The sequence below is a fragment of the Bombina bombina genome, chromosome 9, assembly GCF_027579735.1.
Source record: "Bombina bombina isolate aBomBom1 chromosome 9, aBomBom1.pri, whole genome shotgun sequence".
Lineage (NCBI taxonomy): Eukaryota > Metazoa > Chordata > Amphibia > Anura > Bombinatoridae > Bombina > Bombina bombina.
In genome coordinates, this window is record NC_069507.1 from 236246497 (window position 1) to 236268346 (window position 21850).

Here is a 21850-nt window from a genome sequence, read left to right on the forward strand (position 1 = left end):
ATCGTAAATAAGGGCTTCACAAGGGCTTATTAAGACTGTAGACTTTTTCTGGGCTAAATCGATTCATTATTAAATACATATTTAGCCTTGAGGAATCATTTTATCTGGGTATTTTGATATAATAATATCGGCAGACACTGTTTTAGACACCTTATTCTTTAGGGGCTTTCCCAAAGCATAGGCAGAGCCTCATTTTCGCGCCGGTGTTGCGCACTTGTTTTTGAGAGGCATGGCATGCAGTCGCATGTGAGAGGAGCTCTGATACTTAGAAAAGACTTTCTGAAGGCGTCATTTGGTATCGTATTCCCCTTTGGGCTTGGTTGGGTCTCAGCAAAGCAGATACCAGGGACTGTAAAGGGGTTAAAGTTCAAAACGGCTCCGGTTCCGTTATTTTAAGGGTTAAAGCTTCCAAATTTGGTGTGCAATACTTTTAAGGCTTTAAGACACTGTGGTGAAAATTTGGTGAATTTTGAACAATTCCTTCATGTTTTTTCGCAATTGCAGTAATAAAGTGTGTTCAGTTTAAAATTTAAAGTGACAGTAACGGTTTTATTTTAAAACGTTTTTTGTACCTTGTTATCAAGTTTATGCCTGTTTAACATGTCTGAACTACCAGATAGACTGTGTTCTGAATGTGGGGAAGCCAGAATTCCTATTCATTTAAATAAATGTGATTTATGTGACAATGACAATGATGCCCAAGATGATTCCTCAAGTGAGGGGAGTAAGCATGGTACTGCATCATTCCCTCCTTCGTCTACACGAGTCTTGCCCACTCAGGAGGCCCCTAGTACATCTAGCGCGCCAATACTCCTTACTATGCAACAATTAACGGCTGTAATGGATAATTCTGTCAAAAACATTTTAGCCAATATGAACACTTATCAGCGTAAGCGCGACTGCTCTGTTTTAGATACTGAAGAGCATGACGACGCTGATAATAATATTTCTGAAGGGCCCCTAACCCAGTCTGATGGGGCCAGGGAGGTTTTGTCTGAGGGAGAAATTACTGATTCAGGGAACATTTCTCAACAAGCTGAACCTGATGTGATTACATTTAAATTTAAGTTGGAACATCTCCACATTCTGCTTAAGGAGGTATTATCCACTCTGGATGATTGTGACAAGTTGGTCATCCCAGAGAAACTATGTAAAATGGACAAGTTCCTAGAGGTGCCGGGGCTCCCAGAAGCTTTTCCTATACCCAAGCGGGTGGCGGACATTGTTAATAAAGAATGGGAAAGGCCCGGTATTCCTTTCGTCCCTCCCCCCATATTTAAAAAATTGTTTCCTATGGTCGACCCCAGAAAGGACTTATGGCAGACAGTCCCCAAGGTCGAGGGAGCGGTTTCCACTTTAAACAAACGCACCACTATACCCATAGAGGATAGTTGTGCTTTCAAAGATCCTATGGATAAAAAATTAGAAGGTTTGCTTAAAAGGATGTTTGTTCAGCAGGGTTACCTTCTACAACCAATTTCATGCATTGTCCCTGTCGCTACAGCCGCATGTTTCTGGTTCGATGAGCTGATAAAGGCGGTTGATAGTGATTCTCCTCCTTATGAGGAGATTATGGACAGAATCAATGCTCTCAAATTGGCTAATTCTTTCACCCTAGACGCCACTTTTCAATTGGCTAGGTTAGCGGCTAAGAATTCTGGGTTTGCTATTGTGGCGCGCAGAGCGCTTTGGTTGAAATCTTGGTCGGCTGATGCGTCTTCCAAGAACAAGCTACTTAACATTCCTTTCAAGGGGAAAACGCTGTTTGGCCCTGACTTGAAAGAGATTATCTCTGATATCACTGGGGGTAAGGGCCACGCCCTTCCTCAGGATCGGCCTTTCAAGGCAAAAAATAAACCTAATTTTCGTCCCTTTCGTAGAAACGGACCAGCCCAAGGTGCTACGTCCTCTAAGCAAGAGGGTAATACTTCTCAAGCCAAGCCAGCTTGGAGACCAATGCAAGGCTGGAACAAGGGAAAGCAGGCCAAGAAACCTGCCACTGCTACCAAGACAGCATGAAATGTTGGCCCCCGATCCGGGACCGGATCTGGTGGGGGGCAGACTCTCTCTCTTCGCTCAGGCTTGGGCAAGAGATGTTCTGGATCCTTGGGCGCTAGAAATAGTCTCCCAAGGTTATCTTCTGGAATTCAAGGGACTTCCCCCAAGGGGGAGGTTCCACAGGTCTCAGTTGTCTTCAGACCACATAAAACGACAGGCATTCTTACATTGTGTAGAAGACCTGTTAAGAATGGGAGTGATTCATCCTGTTCCATTAAGAGAACAAGGGATGGGGTTCTACTCCAATCTGTTCATAGTTCCCAAAAAAGAGGGAACGTTCAGACCAATCTTAGATCTCAAGATCTTAAACAAGTTTCTCAAGGTTCCATCGTTCAAGATGGAAACCATTCGAACTATTCTTCCTTCCATCCAGGAAGGTCAATTCATGACCACAGTGGATTTAAAGGATGCGTATCTACATATTCCTATCCACAAGGAACATCATCGGTTCCTAAGGTTCGCATTCCTGGACAAGCATTACCAGTTCGTGGCGCTTCCTTTCGGATTAGCCACTGCTCCAAGGATTTTCACAAAGGTACTAGGGTCCCTTCTAGCTGTGCTAAGACCAAGGGGCATTGCTGTAGTACCTTACTTGGACGACATTCTGATTCAAGCGTCGTCCCTTCCTCAAGCAAAGGCTCACACGGACATTGTCCTGGCCTTTCTCAGATCTCACGGATGGAAAGTGAACGTGGAAAAGAGTTCTCTATCTCCGTCAACAAGGGTTCCCTTCTTGGGAACAATAATAGACTCCTTAGAAATGAGGATTTTTCTGACAGAGGCCAGAAAAACAAAACTTCTAGACTCTTGTCGGATACTTCATTCCGTTCCTCTTCCTTCCATAGCGCAGTGCATGGAAGTGATCGGTTTGATGGTAGCGGCAATGGACATAGTTCCTTTTGCGCGCATTCATCTAAGACCATTACAACTGTGCATGCTCAGTCAGTGGAATGGGGACTATACAGACTTGTCTCCGAAGATACAAGTAAATCAGAGGACCAGAGACTCACTCCGTTGGTGGCTGTCCCTGGACAACCTGTCACAAGGGATGACATTCCGCAGACCGGAGTGGGTCATCGTCACGACCGACGCCAGTCTGATGGGCTGGGGCGCGGTCTGGGGATCCCTGAAAGCTCAGGGTCTTTGGTCTCGGGAAGAATCTCTTCTACCGATAAATATTCTGGAACTGAGAGCGATATTCAATGCTCTCAAGGCTTGGCCTCAGCTAGCGAGGGCCAAGTTCATACGGTTTCAATCAGACAACATGACAACTGTTGCGTACATCAACCATCAGGGGGGAACAAGGAGTTCCCTAGCGATGGAAGAAGTGACCAAAATCATTCTATGGGCGGAGTCTCACTCCTGCCACCTGTCTGCTATCCACATCCCAGGAGTGGAAAATTGGGAAGCGGATTTTCTGAGTCGTCAGACATTGCATCCGGGGGAGTGGGAACTCCATCCGGAAATCTTTGCCCAAGTCACTCAGCTGTGGGGCATTCCAGACATGGATCTGATGGCCTCTCGTCAGAACTTCAAAGTTCCTTGCTACGGGTCCAGATCCAGGGATCCCAAGGCGGCTCTAGTGGATGCACTAGTAGCACCTTGGACCTTCAAACTAGCTTATGTGTTCCCGCCGTTTCCTCTCATCCCCAGGCTGGTAGCCAGGATCAATCAGGAGAGGGCGTCGGTGATCTTGATAGCTCCTGCGTGGCCACGCAGGACTTGGTATGCAGATCTGGTGAATATGTCATCGGCTCCACCTTGGAAGCTACCTTTGAGACGAGACCTTCTTGTTCAGGGTCCGTTCGAACATCCGAATCTGGTTTCACTCCAGCTGACTGCTTGGAGATTGAACGCTTGATCTTATCGAAGCGAGGGTTCTCAGATTCTGTTATCGATACTCTTGTTCAGGCCAGAAAGCCTGTAACTAGAAAGATTTACCACAAAATTTGGAAAAAATATATCTGTTGGTGTGAATCTAAAGGATTCCCTTGGGACAAGGTTAAGATTCCTAAGATTCTATCCTTCCTTCAAGAAGGATTGGAAAAAGGATTATCGGCTAGTTCCCTGAAGGGACAGATTTCTGCCTTGTCTGTGTTACTTCACAAAAAGCTGGCAGCTGTGCCAGATGTGCAAGCCTTTGTTCAGGCTCTGGTTAGAATTAAGCCTGTTTACAAACCTTTGACTCCTCCTTGGAGTCTCAACTTAGTTCTTTCAGTTCTTCAGGGGGTTCCGTTTGAACCCCTACATTCCGTTGATATTAAGTTATTATCTTGGAAAGTTTTGTTTTTAGTTGCGATTTCTTCTGCTAGAAGAGTTTCAGAATTATCTGCTCTGCAGTGTTCTCCTCCTTATCTGGTGTTCCATGCAGATAAGGTGGTTTTACGTACTAAACCTGGTTTTCTTCCAAAAGTTGTTTCTAACAAAAACATTAACCAGGAGATTATCGTACCTTCTCTGTGTCCGAAACCAGTGTCAAAGAAGGAACGTTTGTTGCACAATCTGGATGTTGTTCGCGCTCTAAAATTCTATTTAGATGCTACAAAGGATTTTAGACAAACATCTTCCTTGTTTGTTGTTTATTCCGGTAAAAGGAGAGGTCAAAAAGCAACTTCTACCTCTCTCTCTTTTTGGATTAAAAGCATCATCAGATTGGCTTACGAGACTGCCGGACGGCAGCCTCCCGAAAGAATCACGGCTCATTCCACTAGGGCTGTGGCTTCCACATGGGCCTTCAAGAACGAGGCTTCTGTTGATCAGATATGTAGGGCAGCGACTTGGTCTTCACTGCACACTTTTACCAAATTTTACAAGTTTGATACTTTTGCTTCTTCTGAGGCTATTTTTGGGAGAAAGGTTTTGCAAGCCGTGGTGCCTTCCATTTAGGTGACCTGATTTGCTCCCTCCCTTCATCCGTGTCCTAAAGCTTTGGTATTGGTTCCCACAAGTAAGGATGACGCCGTGGACCGGACACACCTATGTTGGAGAAAACAGAATTTATGTTTACCTGATAAATTACTTTCTCCAACGGTGTGTCCGGTCCACGGCCCGCCCTGGTTTTTTTAATCAGGTCTGATAATTTATTTTCTTTAACTACAGTCACCACGGTACCATATGGTTTCTCCTATGCAAATATTCCTCCTTAACGTCGGTCGAATGACTGGGGTAGGCGGAGCCTAGGAGGGATCATGTGACCAGCTTTGCTGGGCTCTTTGCCATTTCCTGTTGGGGAAGAGAATATCCCACAAGTAAGGATGACGCCGTGGACCGGACACACCGTTGGAGAAAGTAATTTATCAGGTAAACATAAATTCTGTTTTCTAATTTACTTTTATTATCTAATTTGCTTCATTCTCTTGATATACTTTGCTGAAAAGCATATCTAGATAGGCTCAGTAGCTGCTGATTGGTTGCTGCACATAGATGCCTTGCATGATTGGCTCAAACATGTGCATTGCTATTTTTTCAACAAATGATATCTAAAGAATGAAGCAAATTAGATAATAGAAGTAAATTGGAATGTTGTTTAAAATTGTATTCTCTACTTGAATCATGATATATTTTTTGGGTTTAGTGTCCCTTTAAGCTTTAAATGGAACATTCTTGTGTAAAAATAAATGTTCTTTCATTAGCTCATTTTATTGTTATACAAAACCATATTTTATTGTGTGTTTAACCCCTTCCAAGTGATGTGCATTTGTGAGCTTCAGGCTGATCTAAATGCCGGATGTGGCGTCCGCTAGCTGTATTCAGCAATTTTCAGAGCTGCATTTCTTCTTGTGAAAGTGCAACAAACTAAGATATGTGCAAATCCAGATGTTATTGTGTTGCTCTTTCACAAGAATAAATCCAGCTCAGAAAATGACCAGATATGACTTGCCGACATCGTCTTTGTCATTCGGATGAGTTTGAAGTTCACAAATGTACAGCACTATTTAAACACATAAGTCGCTCAGCCTGAACACTTTAAAGGAACATGAAACGCAACATTTTTATTTCATGATTCAGATAGAGCACAGGATTTTAAACAACTTTCCAATTTACTTCTATTATCTACTTTGCTCAGTTCTCTTTATATCCTTTATTGCAAAGCATACCAATGTAGGCTTAGGAGCTGGGAGCCACCTGCTGATTTGTTGCTGCATATATATGCCTCTTTATATTGGCTTTCTGATGTATTCAGCTAGCTCATAGAAGTGCACTGATGCTCCTTCATTAAAGGGTATCAAGAGAATGAAGCACAATTGATAATAGAAATAAATTGGAAAGTCGTATAAAAATGTGTGCTCTATCTGAATCAAAACAAGAAAAAATTGGGTTTCATGTTCCTTTAACACCACTACAGATAATGATCCGGCCAGTGATTGGACCCTATTTACATATGCTCACTCCTGATTGGCGTATTAGACATATGAGTGACACATGAGCATGCAGGGTATCCAACATTGATTGACCTTGTCTTTACAGATGTTAAGTGGTTAGTTTTAAAAAATGAAAATAAAATGGTGTCATGGGATAGAATGTTTTATATTTATACACTATAATGTTCCTTTAATGTTATCCTTAGATTTCAGACCAGGATGATGATAATATTTGAATTTGAAAAGAAAGAAATTGAGTGTTAAGATTTTTTTTTTCCCTGTGAAAAAAAGTATTTGCAAGTTAGGCTGTTTTATTTGATATTGAAACTATCAGGAAATGCTTATTTGTGCACGTTTCCAAGCAGTAGATTGCTTACTGGCTGATGAGAACAATTCCTACAACTTTATTGGTGGACAGGAACACAGCTCCCCCAGAATTAAGAGAAATCATTTTATTCTAGTTACTACTTTAATATATTAAAATGTCATCTTTTACATGCAACAGTGAAAAATTAGTGTCATTTTAACCTGTAGATTTATAATTTTTGTGGAGAAAGGAAAAAAAAAAAGCCCCTACCAACTGTACCAAATGTTTAAAGGGGTGTATTAGTTTTATGTCGGGGGTTTTCCCCCTTACATTTTAGTATTTGATTTCCTCAGTCTGAATACGTGAGGCTGGAGCTGTAGCCTTAGTATCGTAAACCTTATTTAATAACATTATGTAATTCCAGATCTAGGGGAGTAGACACACAGGCACCATATTCAATTCATTACCCTAGTTGTTGCTGACAAAACTCAGATGCATCAAAGGGTTGATTTTTGTGCCATTTATAATGATATAATTATAAAGCTTGATATGGTCTGGATGGAGAATTTATCACACATTGGATATTATCTCATTTTACTCCCAGCATCTCCATTAGACGCTAGATCCTGAAGATGTTGTTCGGGAAACATATTTATCAACACCTCTTTCTGTATTTCTTTCTACAGTTTTGTGTAGGATGCTACAAAGTCATTATATATACAGCAAACGCATGTTAAAAAACAAACAAGATGTATATAACAGTTTGTTTTGTCCGTAGCAGTGTTACTGGTTCAAAGTAACTTCCATAGAATGTGGAGATACTCGTAATCAGATTGAACTCTCTGAGCAAAGTAAGATAAATATGACTCAAGACCATATTTAAAATCCCATATGTGTGATTCTTAAGATTATTAAAAAGCTGGTATTAGCATGAATCAATACAGTTCTTACTACATGGGTATTAGTATTCTTTATAATTTCGTAGATGCCAGAAAAACTTCCCTGAGAGGTCGCAGCAAAACGTATATTTGCAATAATTACTGATTAGAATTGCAGCGTATGTCTCTCCCTCTCTATAATTTCCACTGTACACGTAGATTTGATTTTTCTTTATTTCGGGGCAGTTTTGTTGCTTTTTGCATTATCTCCTGGAGGAACGTTTATAGTCTATGTTAAAAACCGTTGTGGAAGGAGGGAATTAAACCCTATTTCATTACAATATTACACTTTGGATTTGGAAGCAACTGAAAGGGATATGAAACCCAAAATTTTTATTTTATAATTCAGACAGAGCATGTGATTTTAAACAACGTTCTAATTTACTTCTATTATCAAATTGGCTTTGTTCTTTGCATATCTTTTTTTGAAAAGCAGGTATGTATGCTGGCCGGCCCATTTTTGGAGTACTATATGGCAGCAGTTTTGCAAGAGCACTATATGGCAGCACTATTTCCTGCCATGTAGTGCACCAGATGCCTACCTAGGTATCTCTTCAACACATAGTATCATGGGAACAAAGCAACTTTTATAATAGAAGTAATTTGGAAACTTTGTTTTTGTTTTAGATATTTTGTATTGTAGTTTTAAGATAATAACGATAGATTACAATCATTTGAATGTGTGTATTCTACATAGTACGGGGTAAATGGCCAACATCTACATGTTTTCATATCAGCAGAGCACAATCTATTGCCTAATATTAGTTTCTTAAAATGTTAAATTCCTAACAATTAGAAACTTTATAAACATGGAATGTTCTGTCTGAATCACAAGAGAAAATCTTTGGGTTTCATATCCCTTTATTCTATAAAATGTGACGTTTCCCTTCACTGTCTGTATACGTGTACAAAATATATTTGTTTATTAATGTTTTAAAAAGTAGGTTGACTGATCATGGGAATAGCACAATTGTATAGATGTGACAGTAAGGTAGTAATTCATACTGAAAACTAGCAATGCTTATAACGGCAACAGATTCTCAAATAATCCTTTTTTTTTCTTTAAAATTTGTTTTTAATATAGATTTCTTAATGTTCACTTTTGCTCATTGTAATTTATTCACAGCAAATGCTGTCTTTGGTGATTTATTTAAGTTAATATTTAACATTGCTGGCACTTTATCATTTTCAATGTATATTTTTGTGTGTCATAAAATGACAAACTTCTTTAAATTGATTTGCACAAGATGTCATTCTTTATTATACCGCTATAACATGATCAGTATGTTATGATCTCCCCCCCCCCCCCTAAATACTGCAAGCTCTGTTCTATCTTAGTAGAGAATATTATTTTATTAATGAGTCATATAAAACGAGTCACAAAGTAAAAAATATCGGATATGTTTGTATTAAGACATTTGAAGAAATATATTAAACATCTGAATTTCCATTTTGATCCTATAGTCTAAGCTGTAAGCGAGGTGAAGCTGCTTAGATTAGTTTATTTTATGTTATTATGATCTAAACATAATCTTTATAAAAGAGGATGTTTTGGTTTTATATACTTCTGAAATATTTCTGTGCAACTCTCAGTATTGAAGGTAATGTGTTTTTCAGAAACCGCACTCAATGTAAGGTTGATACACTCCACGTATTGAAAAAGAATAGTTATTTATATTTTACATCAGCACCATTTTTAACTTTATAGATTTTCTTATGATAAATTTACACTCCATGTTTTGCGCTTTGTATTTGTGTTTACACTGTGCCGTACTTTAAAAATGTCTTGGGTGTCTTATAAGCTTGGTGTAACTTTGAACCCTGACTATAGTTTTAGTAGTCAGATATTTAAAATGTACCATTTGAATTTTGAGGTGACAGAATATATTCATACTCTGTGAATACCGCAACAGAAGAAGCTTTACAGTTAAAGAGGAATAAAATATTATAAAATACCATTTTAACACTTTCACAGAAGGTTAAATGCATTGTTAAAGCCAGCTCTAGAGAAGCAATAGACTGCCAATCCTGAGCTGAACACAGTGGGGCATATGGGGTTAACACAATAATAAAATGGTCTAATGCGTTAGAGCATTGTTTTTCAACCAGTGTGCCGTGAGAGATCCTCAGGTGTGCCATGGCAGACTGACAACAGTGTGACATATTTTTTAAACTTTGCTTGTTTTTTACTCCCAGTGCAGGGGTAGTTTGTAGGAGGCATGGCATAACAGCACAATACATACAGTATGTGTGTGTTTGTGTGTATGTGTATATATATATATATATATATATATGCTGTATTAGGCTACAATGTGTGATTTTTTTTTTTTAAATTTTGGGATGGTGGTGTGCCACAGGATTTTTTAATGTAAAAAAGTGTGCCACGGTAAAAAAAAGGTTAAAAATCACTGCGTTAGAGTATTTTAGGATTGATCTTTTATTTCTCTTTATACATTCATATTAAGGTGGTACATTTCAAACTGCAGTTTTGTCTTCCGAACATTCTATGAAGAATCCTCTTTTATATCAGTCACACAGATAGCAAACTGCGGCGTAAAATGTACAATTTTTGTTTTCTTCAGTGCTGGCAACATAATGAGCCAGGAATTGTATACAGACCGCATTTGTTACCACAAAGTGTTTTTTATCCCATCTCGTCGCAGTCCACCCTTATCCGTATGAGATTGTTTCTTAATTGGCTGTTAATGTACAATAATTATCATGCTTTGGCTTACTGACCACATCGTTCTTCCATTATTTATTTCTTGTTTCATGTCTTTCCAGATTTTATTTTCCCCCAGTTATAGTAACCACAGCACTTGAACCATAAACAGAAACTCAGTAAAACTATGTGTGGTTCAAAGCATGCCTCTCTTTCCTTAATCTGGCACAGGCCTTTATCTGACAAAACCACACATAAATAATGCAAATTATTTAGGATATTGCAGATGTATTAGGATGTTTTATGCTTTTTGTTATCATTTAGCCTTTTACTTTATTATAAAAAATGGATCTGCTTTGAGAATACATCATGACGCAATACTGTAGAATTAAACTCCATTGTCTTTCTACACTGTGTGTACTAGAGAAATACTAAAAAGGATGGACTTACCGATGCTGCGCTGTCTTCTATATTTTTTTTTTATCACTAATATGTTTTAATATTATAAGCTATATACCATGTGTGACCAGACACCCTGACCCTTAATCGTGTGGTTGACAATTATAAGCATAAAGGCCTCTTATGTTTTCTTTCTTGTTTCTTATATTTCTATCTTGTGTTGGGCTTTGTCCTCTCATTTGCTTTCTTATGTTTTTGTTGGGTATAAGGATGTTACCTGTGAAGTGAGGTTTGTTTATATATGTATGTGTGTATGTATATATATATATATATATATATATATATATATATACATACATACACATAAATGCATGTTATATGTCAGCATTTTTTCAAACCTGTCCTCAGGCCTCCCTAACAAGCCAGATTTTCAGGATATCTGAACTAGAGCACAGGTGAAATAATCAGCTGATTAGTCACCATTAGACGTGTATTCGGCAGTTTCATTAACTACTGAATGTGGAAGAAAGCGGACACTCGTGGCATTTGACACTTTTTAGAGACAAATTTCTTCTTGTGAAAGTGCAACAGAATAGGGTCTGAATCTGCTTAGATCTTAGGTTAATTGCAAGACAAATAAAGTATATTGTAAAGTTGCATTACGCATAACTAAACAATTTACATAAAAATCTCAAGGTATGTATTAAAGTTATGGTAAACTTGATCATTATGAGACAAATCAGTGTAACTATGATAATAATATAACCCCACTTTCATTCGTGATTTTTTTTTTTTCTCTTCAAAATAATTTTTTTTACAGCTAATCGCTCCGATTTACTCATAACGCTCCTCCCCAGCAATGATCTACACTTTTTACTTCAGTGACGTTTCTTCATCCAGCCAATTAATTTTCTGGCCTTTAGGCACCCAAGTCCTTATAGAGCATGCATGTGCTTCTTTTTTCCTACTGATCCCTGACTTTTCCACCTAAAGGCCAGAAAATCTATATTGAAATATGATTAATGAATCAACGGTATCTTAAAATGATGGGCTTTTTATGGCTGTCAAGTTGTGGACGCCCACTATGTAATTTGTGTTTATTAAATTCATAAAATAGCACATTTACATTTATCATCTTTATAAACCTTTGACTAATTAATCTCTGTTAAAGTATAATACTATAGTATCTGTGTGCCATCTTCATTTCATCATAATTATCTAGCATGAATAGGAAGATTCTCTATGGGGTAACTCAATTCTAAAAACATTCATTTCACCTTTTAAAGAAAAGAATGATGGCCTTATTCGTGTATTTTATGCTGTACCTTTTTTATTCTATGTAGGCCTCCTAATAACAAATAATCTTGAGCATGTATCTTAAATATTTGATGGAAATCAAAAAATACAATTTGAGAAAACAATCTTTGGATTGTTTGAATATCTTTGGCATGTACAATATTGTAGCAGATATTATCAAGATATTTTATCTATTCTAATGAATGCAAATATAAGATCCAACCCTTATATCCAATTATGAGTTTGCTGTACTTCTGCTAATGATGCATGTCTATATATTACCCACAGACTTTGCGCTACAGAATTTAAATCTACATTAGTACTTGCTTTGGACAGACGTGTTCTGAAGGTACATATCTTTGTCCTCTCTAAAGGACAATTGCATTCTCATATTAGTGCTCGCTTTGGACAGACGTTTTCTGAAGGTGCATATCTTTCTCTCCCCCTTTTTTTTTTTAAGGACATATGGACTCTCAGGCACTTGCTCTTCCAAAGGAACATGGAAGACAACAAAATATAACATTACAAATTCAACTATTATAAGAGTTCATGCACTCCATTGTATAAATTTGTATACATAACTTCTAGGTGAGCTCCACCCAGCTATCAATTGGTTTATTTAATTGTGTATATACAATAACTGCTTTATACAACATGATGATTTTGTAGATATCTGTATAAATTCTTATTCAATAAATGGAATGATTTTATTCTGTATATCTTGTAATTTTAATAAATAATGTACAGATGAACTGGTACTTTTTTTTAGCTGTGTTTTATTTTATGATTTGCAATTTGAAGTAGGTTAACACTGTACCACTATGCTGCCTCTTTTTTCTGCCTAACAATTCCCAGTACCCAGGGGTGTAATTAGCTCTAGGTATGTGCTTAGGGCAGCAGAATTTTAGGGGGCACTACTTTTTTAACAATAGTTCAATGTTATGATTCCTTGAATCCTACTCCTATTCTATCCAAGTGTTTTATTTATTAATTTTGCATGCAAATCAATTATACCTAGGTGAGGGGGCATGTTTTCCAGTACCTAGGGCAGCACACAAAAAAAAGAAAAATAGACAGCTGAGAAGACCTCTGTCTTTAGTCAGATTTCCTAATGCATTTAATTCCTGACAACTGACAATTCATATTATCATTCTGAGTGTTGAGAAAAAAAAAATCTTCTTCATCCACTGCCTGTGTTTCTTTTTGCACAAGAAAATCATTGTGTAGTGCCAGGACTTGTCAGTCAGCTCAAAGAAATGAGTTTAGAATGATTTAAACTCTGCTACCTCTGAGGTTAACAAGAGGTGGTTGTATGACTTACGGGAAGCAGGCTCACAAGGGCTCCAAAAGCTGCCTCTGCTGCCTAAAGGGATATAAAACATTGCTCCTTTAATACATTAAAAAAAAAATGCAAACAACTTGTTTTCTTTCTAAATGAGCACTTAGAATTTGTCAGTGTTGCCACTGCCTGCAGCTAGGGAGACATGCTGAGAACTTAAGTTGCATTTGGCCTCTTCTGAGCATGGGCAAGTAACTGACTTCTCTAGCATTCACTGAATAGTAAACCAGCTCATGTTAGTCTAGAAGATTTAAAACATCAAGGTATATATGCTTTCCCGTAGCAATCCCAGCCCCCTTGTGGGGCTATGACAGGAAATAATGGTCACTGTACAAAGGAAGTTAAAAAAAAAGAAATAAAAGGTAAATCCTTTTTTAATGAGGAAAAATCTAAATTTATGCTTACCTGATATATTCTTTTCTTTCTGGATGGTGAGAATCCATGAGCCTTGGCATGTGGGATTGAATTCCCGCACTAGGAGGCAAAGAACCGCAATAAGCAAGCGCTATCCAGGGTGCTGAACCTAAAATGGGCCGGCTCATAAGCTTTATATTCCTGCTTTTTAAATAAATATAGCAATAGAACAAAGAAAAATTTATTATAGGAGTAAATTCGAAAGTTGCTTTAAAATGGCATGCTCTATCTGAATCATTTGGTTTACAATCCTTTTAATTGACATTTAAAGTCCAACTACCAACATTTGGCATCTTGCTTATACATTAACAGAATGTCTATCAATGCAATAGGAGATTGTGTCTCACTGCTGCTATCATCATAAAGACTAAAAAAAAAAAAAAGAAGACTCTTGTTAACACCTAATTATTATTGTTAATGACCCATTAGCTGCTGTTCTGAGAGGCTCTCATTAGCTGTGGATTATGCAGGTATGTTTGATGATTGTATTCTCGTTGCCAAACTAAAGATTTCCCAATTCTGCTGATTCAGAGTTTCTTTAGTTCAGTAACTGGAGTGATAAATACTAATTTACAATATCACTAATTTTCATGTCAATGGTTTTAGAAACAGATTATCTTCAGAAGAATATATATGTATCTGTGTGTGTGTGTGTGTTTTATATATATATATATATATATATATATGTTATTAAAATAATAACTAACCCTCATTTGTTAAAGTTGCACAGAAACTATCAAAGCATAATCAGAATATTTAAAACCAGAATCCTAGATACACTGCTGTATACAGAATCTATATGCATTAAAATACAAAATAGAAAGTGCAAAGCTTAAATGTAAAAAAATGTAATCAGAAGTGTAAAGTAATATAAAATATAATGCACAACATGCTGTGGGGTTCCGGTGGAGGAGGAGCAAGTTTCTGTGACTGTGCTCTTTACTCCAGTCCCTAGGATCACTGGCGGTAAATTCTTCGCGCCTTACCCCAGCAGGGGATACTACAGGGATACATTGTTTCACCGGTCTGGAACCCTAACAGTGCCCTTCTATTGCACTGTTACCTTCATGAACCCTGGTGTTCCTGACTGAGGCACTGATATTATCTCGCTACCTACCTGAAAGGAAAATTATTATTTCTGTTTTTTGCAAAGAAAAACCTTGCCATAACTGTCTTCCAATTCTCTTAGAAATGCCGGCAAATCCTCACTTATAGGAACAAAAGACTGCATATATCTTAACGCTAGTCCTGATTCCCCCCCTCTCTCCCTCCTTATTCCCCGCGGACTTGCTACTCTTTGACTGCAGGGCTCCCCGTTTTCTGGCCACATCTGTACCTATCTATTTCCTGCTGGGGGACCGCACTTGTCGACGACGAGCTTCCGCTTGGTTGATCTGTTGGTGACTCCGCCTCACCCCTGCTGAGGATCCGAAACCACCTCTCTGCAACAGACTCCCCCCTCTCCCACCGGTGCTGCGAGAGAGGGGGTGAGCGCCCGTCTGGCATCCTACGGCAAGATCCTCTGCAGCCTGGTTTGCGGTCCTGCCTCTTTCTTAGCCCTGGTGCTGGCGCCTCTCTCTCCTCTCCCACCGGTGCTGCGAGAGAGGAGGAGGGGCCGGGGAGGTCACGCTGAGTTTGCATGGTGGCGTGGAGCTTGGTTGGAAGAAGGTTGCCTCATACGGAACACTGCCCTGAGGGGTGAATTGTAGGCGGTCGGCGAGGGTTGAGCCCTGCAGGTACTGTGTTTGGGATTGCCTGTCTGTTGGAGGAGGGGGGGTCAACTCTGGTCCCTAATCTGCTACACTGAACTTTTTGGGGGATAGCCAAAATTTATTGCCTATGGCTTAGAGGTTGACAGGGTACCCTTAGGTCAGTGCAACCTATGTGGTGAAAGAAAGGGGGCCCTGATACATATAATGCTGGCTGAGCTAAGCCTTGGTCAGGGGAAACAAACCTAGGATCAAGGGACTGGTATAAAGAGGAATCTTTCTGCTTTGCATTACTTGCATGTGCTAACTAACCCTTGCAAATATCTCCTTTTTCCTCCTGCATGATAACATCTGCCTCTGCTGAGTAAATCTTTTAAACCCCTTCGGCCTATCTGGAAACATTTTTATGGGCTAAACAACCTCTGAAAAGAGGGCAGAAGAGGGAAGAGAGAAGGGAAGGAGAGGGGAGTAAAAAGGAAAGGAGGGAAAAAGGAGGCCTCATACTTGAAAATAAGGGAAAAACCTTGAAAGCTTATCAACAACTATAGGGTTGCTTCTCTCTCTTTTTTCTATAAAAGAATAAACTGCACTGACCCTAAAGGAACAAATATATAAAGCATTGACTCTTGAATCCTTCTAAGCTGAGAGTATCAGGAAATGTCAGCACGCTGATTACTTTTTGTCTTTTATGTAAAAGATACATTTAAAGTATAAGAATTGCTGGTTACAACAGATACACTATATTATAATGCATTAGGAAATAAGAAACAATGTACTACTTTTTAGCGTTGGGCACTGGAAAAGGTTATATGTAGTATATAAACGTTTATATGTTATCACCCTTGCTAAAAGTTAAATAATTGTTCTGCTTTCTCTATCTTACTGCCTGAACTTACTAAGGTATACACTAAGCATTGTAATATGGGAAAAAAATCTTGCTCCGTGTTACTTTTCAGTTGATATCTAGACATAACTAGCAAATAGCATATAACTGGGCTACACAGAAAATTCCAAAATATTTGAAAATAGAGATATATTCAGCTGAACACTGCTTACAGGTAATGTAGGCGGGCACAAGAATATATTCCAACACTACTAATAATTTTGAGTACTGGCTAAAGCTGGGGGTACCCTTTTATTATAAGGTCTGATAAGTAAATCCACCCAGGAATCAGATATTCTAGCGGCTTTATATATAAAATAAAGCTTTAGCGACCGTTGGCTATTACTATAAGCTGAAAGTAATAGGGGAATATCAGCAAACAGAGTATTTTGGTCTCTAATGCAAAGACTATACGTAAGGCATAAGAAACACTTGCTATAGGAAGATAGCCACTCATGAGTACATATAGAAATAGACTATTCTAATATAGAAGGCTACAAGAAATAGTGAATGTTTGTCTAGTACCTAGTAATGGAAATGGCTTTAAAAGTGCTATAACTTATGCATGTTACTAACCTTACTAAAAGATAAATAATTGCTCTATATATCTATACTAATATTTGCATTAACGGATCACTGCAATATTGGAAAGGGTTTTGATTTTTCTCTTTTTGTGTTACTATCTGACAAATCTATAGGTAGATATAACTAGCAAATAATCTATAGCTGGTATATATAGGGAACTATATCTTATTGCAGGAGAGGTTTAATTTACCACAATAATAGCTACAGTTAATCTGTAAAGATAAAACTACATACTGTATCTTTGGTAACTTTTTTGACTAGCAACCAACGTTTAGGATATCCCCCTAATCTAAGGTGTAGCTGGTAACATATAGTGGGGTAGTTGAGAACTTATAATTAATTTGCTATAGCTCCCCCACCCTGTCAAAAGACAATTAAAAGGAGGCTGTTTATTGTTAAATTGACCCCCCCCCTCCCTCCCTGGGAAATCTATCTGAAACAATCCAATAAAGAAAAAAGAAAAAGAATAGGGCAGAGAAACGGAGTCTGGAAAATAAATTTTCGCGTGGTCTCTACCGTGGAGCTAGTTACTGGGTTGCCCCATACATAAAAAAAAACATAGCTACGATCAAAACTCAAATTTAGCACTTTAGTTAGACTTGAAGATACATTAAGCAAAATATAAACCCTCTCCCTGAAGTTATAAAGGTATCTAATTGAGGAAAAACTTTGTAGGGGATCGAATCTTGGCGCAAGCACATAGAACACTTTTGTCCCCTTTCACTCCCTCCCCTTTTTTTTTTTTTTTTTTTTTTTTTTTTTTTTCTCCTCCCTTCACAGGTATCTCACCTTCACCCCCATCCTCACAACTTTCCCTGTCACATATTTTTGCACATTAAGGGGGGAAAAAATTTCTCCCCCTCCTAATTTTGTTAGACTTTATACCATTAATTTATGGATAAATTTCTTCACACACACACTAAAACTCCTTCACCCACTATGATGGCTAAGCACAGAGATAGGAAAAACAAAAGCACAATAGAAACCCAGGACACTCACTTTAGTCATACCAACCCTTTGCACGATAAAGAAGCACCAGACACTCAATCACTTGTAGCTCGCATAACAGAAGCGCTCGCACCGAGATTTGACTCTATGAAATTTGAGATTAAACAAGATATTATCTCCCTAACTAATGAAATTAGACAATTTTCGAACAGACTTCAGGAGGCCGAACAAAGAGTCTCAGACCTGGAAGATAATAGTATAATTCACAGCTCTAAGCTAAAAACGATAGATACAACCTTACTCAAAATGCAAGCCAAAATAGAGGACCTAGAGAACCGTTCCAGGAGGAACAACATAAGAATAATTGGGGTTCCCGAGGGGAAACAATTTGAGGACCTTGGAAAATTTATATCTGTCACCTTAGTTCAATTACTAGGCTTGCCCTCCTCGCACCCCCCAATAATTGTAGAAAGGGCGCATAGATTGGGACGACAGATAGAGGAGGGGAGGGGGAGAATAAGACCAAGACCAATAATAGCAAAACTATTGAATTTCCAGGATAAAACTACTCTTTTTCAATACTATCGGAAAAATCAGCCTATTCTATTAGAATCTTCTAATGTTTACTTATTTCAAGATTTCTCCGCAGAAACAGCAGGGAAAAGGAAAGAACTATCACACATTTGCACAAAACTTATTAAAGGGGGACACCGCGCTACAATAATCTATCCGGCTAAACTTAAGATTACAATTAATGGTGAAACACATTTCTTTGAATCCGCCGAAGAAGCGGAAAAATTTACAATAGAGATAGAACAACAGGAAGGTAGGGGATAGAATTTGTAATAACCTTAGGTCTACCACCTTAGACACTAGTAGCTGACACAGGACGCTAAAGGAATTGGTAAAATGAAGGTTTTCATTTGGGAAAACCCTGTGAGTCTCGGTAAATCGGGACGCAGGGCAGTGGGGGGTGGGAATGGGATGGGTCTCTCTGACTGCAGAATAACTCTTTTAAACTATTATTATTATTTCCCCCCCCTTTTTTTTTTTTTTTTTTTTTTTTTTTTCTTTTTCTTTTTTTCTTTCTCTCCCTCCTCCTCCCTCCTCTTCTTCCTCTCCCTCTGGTCATATAAAAAGAAACAATGTTAGACAAATGTAAAATAACCTCTTGGAATGTGGGCGGTATTTCAACACCTATCAAAAGAAAGGCTATTCTTACCCAGTTACAAAAAGCACAAACGGATATAGGTTTCTTACAGGAAACACATCTGAGTACAGAAGAATCTTTAAAATTAAAAACCTCTTGGGTAAAGGAAATCTTTTTTGCACCAAGTATGAGGAGGAAGGGGGGGGTGGCTATACTGATCGGGAAAAAAATTAATTACCAGTGTCTCCACTCTGAGGCTGATCCTGGGGGGAGATATGTGTTACTTAAGATTAAAATTGCCCAAAGGGTGTATACACTTTGCAATGTTTACGGTCCCAATACTTTCGATCCCGAGTTCTGGGATACACTCCAGGCCAAATTACTTCTTCTTACAGGGCATCTAATTATTGGTGGAGATTTCAACATGGCACCAAAATGCCCAATAGATAGGCTTAGAAGCAATATCAAGCGACTGAAACAAAAAAAAGATAATCTGGAAGCTAAGTTGTTTAAAAAACTCAAACAGAATTTAGGTTTGCGCGATATCTGGAGATCCCAGAACCCAGATGTTCAGAATTACACATGCCTTTCGAAAGCTCATAAAACTCTATCACGGATTGATCTGTTTTTAATAGATGAACATATAGCAACATCCCAGGTCAAATCCGAAATTTCACAGATTACACTGTCAGATCATGCCTCTATTTCTCTCGAATTTCAAAAGACGCATTTTCAACCTACCCCATCTCGATTCTCATTCCCATATTTTTTGGCCTCTGATTTCAAATTTAAAGGATGGCTCAAAAGCAAATTTCAAGAATATGCTCATTTTAACACAAATTATTTAGATCGACCTGAAATATTCTGGGAGGCTGCGAAGGCAGTAATGCGGGGTGAAATAATAGCATATAGGAGTACAATTTTGAAAAAAATAAGACTAAGAGAAAAGGAAGTAGGCACATTTTTGATAAATTCATATAACCAATTTTTACTGGATAAAACCCCCGAAAGCTGGGCTAAATATGTCCGAGCTAAGAATGAAAGGGATACATTTATACTACAGCAGGAGTCGCATAAGGAACTGAGAATTCAAGCCAAAATGTATAGGTATGGAAACAAAACTGGTAGAATGTTGGCGAAGCTTGTGAAAAATGAGAAAAAGCAATCTGTTATAGAGCATCTTCAATATAAAGGGAAACAATTGCTAAGATCTGAAGACATCGCACAGGCATTATCTGAATATTTTCAAGAAGTATATGCATGTAGGGCATATGACGCAAAAAACTCTATTGACTTCTGGAGCAAAATTACTCCTCCCACTCTGTCATCAGATAGTGCTGATGTCTTAAACTCCCCTATTACTATAGAGGATATTGAGAAAGCGATCTCTAATCTATCTTCTAATAAAGCAGCGGGTCCTGACGGCCTACCAAGCGAGTTTTACAAAATACTATCCTCAGAAAGCGCCCCCTACTTATGTACTCTTTTTAACAATTTTTTCATAAATGCTAAACCTGTTCCGCCCTCTTTTTCTTCATCATTCACGACTCTAATACTCAAAAGTGGCAAAGATCCTATATGCAAAGAATCATATAGGCCAATAGCTCTTCTTAACTCTGATTACAAAATTCTAACAACAGTTTTAGCATCTAGATTGCAGGGGGTACTTGGAAAAATTATTCATACTGATCAGGCAGGATTTCTTAACAAACGCAATTCCTCTGCAAAAATAAGAGAACTCTTGGTTGTAATGGAGCATTTTTGGAATATGACAGACTCAGAGGATGGAGAGGGGGACACTCCTGATTCCGTTATTCTATCTATTGACGCTGAAAAAGCCTTCGATTCCATCCTCCATGAGCATATAATAACCTCACTGACACATTTTGGTATTGGTGGTAACTTCTCCAATTTTGTAGAGAATTTATATAGCCAATCTTCTACAAGATTAATAGTGAATGGCAATCTCTCTCCTACTATATGCCTAGGTAGGGGAACACGTCAGGGGTGCCCCCTCTCTCCACTCCTCTTTGATATTTCCATAGAACCTTTGGCTATTTTGATAAGGCAATCCCTTGAGGGCATAAGAATACATAAACATGAGATAAAAGTTGGATTATATGCAGATGATCTACTTATATATTTGGCTAATACAAAAGTTAACATTCCTAAGCTGATCCAGATAATGGACCATTTTGGATCCTTCTCTGGATATAAAGTTAATAAGTCAAAGTCTGAAATTTTCTGGCTTAGGAAGAACCCTACCTCCCTTTCAATTATACCTTTTCGAGAAGTCACGGACTCTTTTAAATATCTGGGGATTCATATTCCGGCCAAATTTCCAGATCTTTACAATCTTAATATCCCACCGGTACTCAACCATATTAAAGAAAAACTTAAAATATGGCAAAACCTGCCTATTTCTATCTCTGGACGCATTGCATTATTTAAAATGGTTCTCCTTCCTAAGTTGCTATATGTTCTCCAAAATACTTCATTAATTCTGTATGAAAAGGATATCCGCTTTGTTAATAGCTCACTTACACGGTTTCTCTGGCAGGAGAAAAGGTCTAAAATTTCCCTGGCTAAACTTTCAGTGCCAAAGGAGTATGGGGGACTGGCTTTGCCAGATTTAAGGCATTATAATCTTTGCTTTCTTGCTCGAATAGTAATTGATTGGATCCTAGTCAATAATTACATCTTGAATAATGAGCTTGAAACCAATGTTTGCGCCCCATATCTCCCATCAGCATTAATACACCTGTTACCCAAGGAAATGCCGTCAGAAATTAAGAAAATGA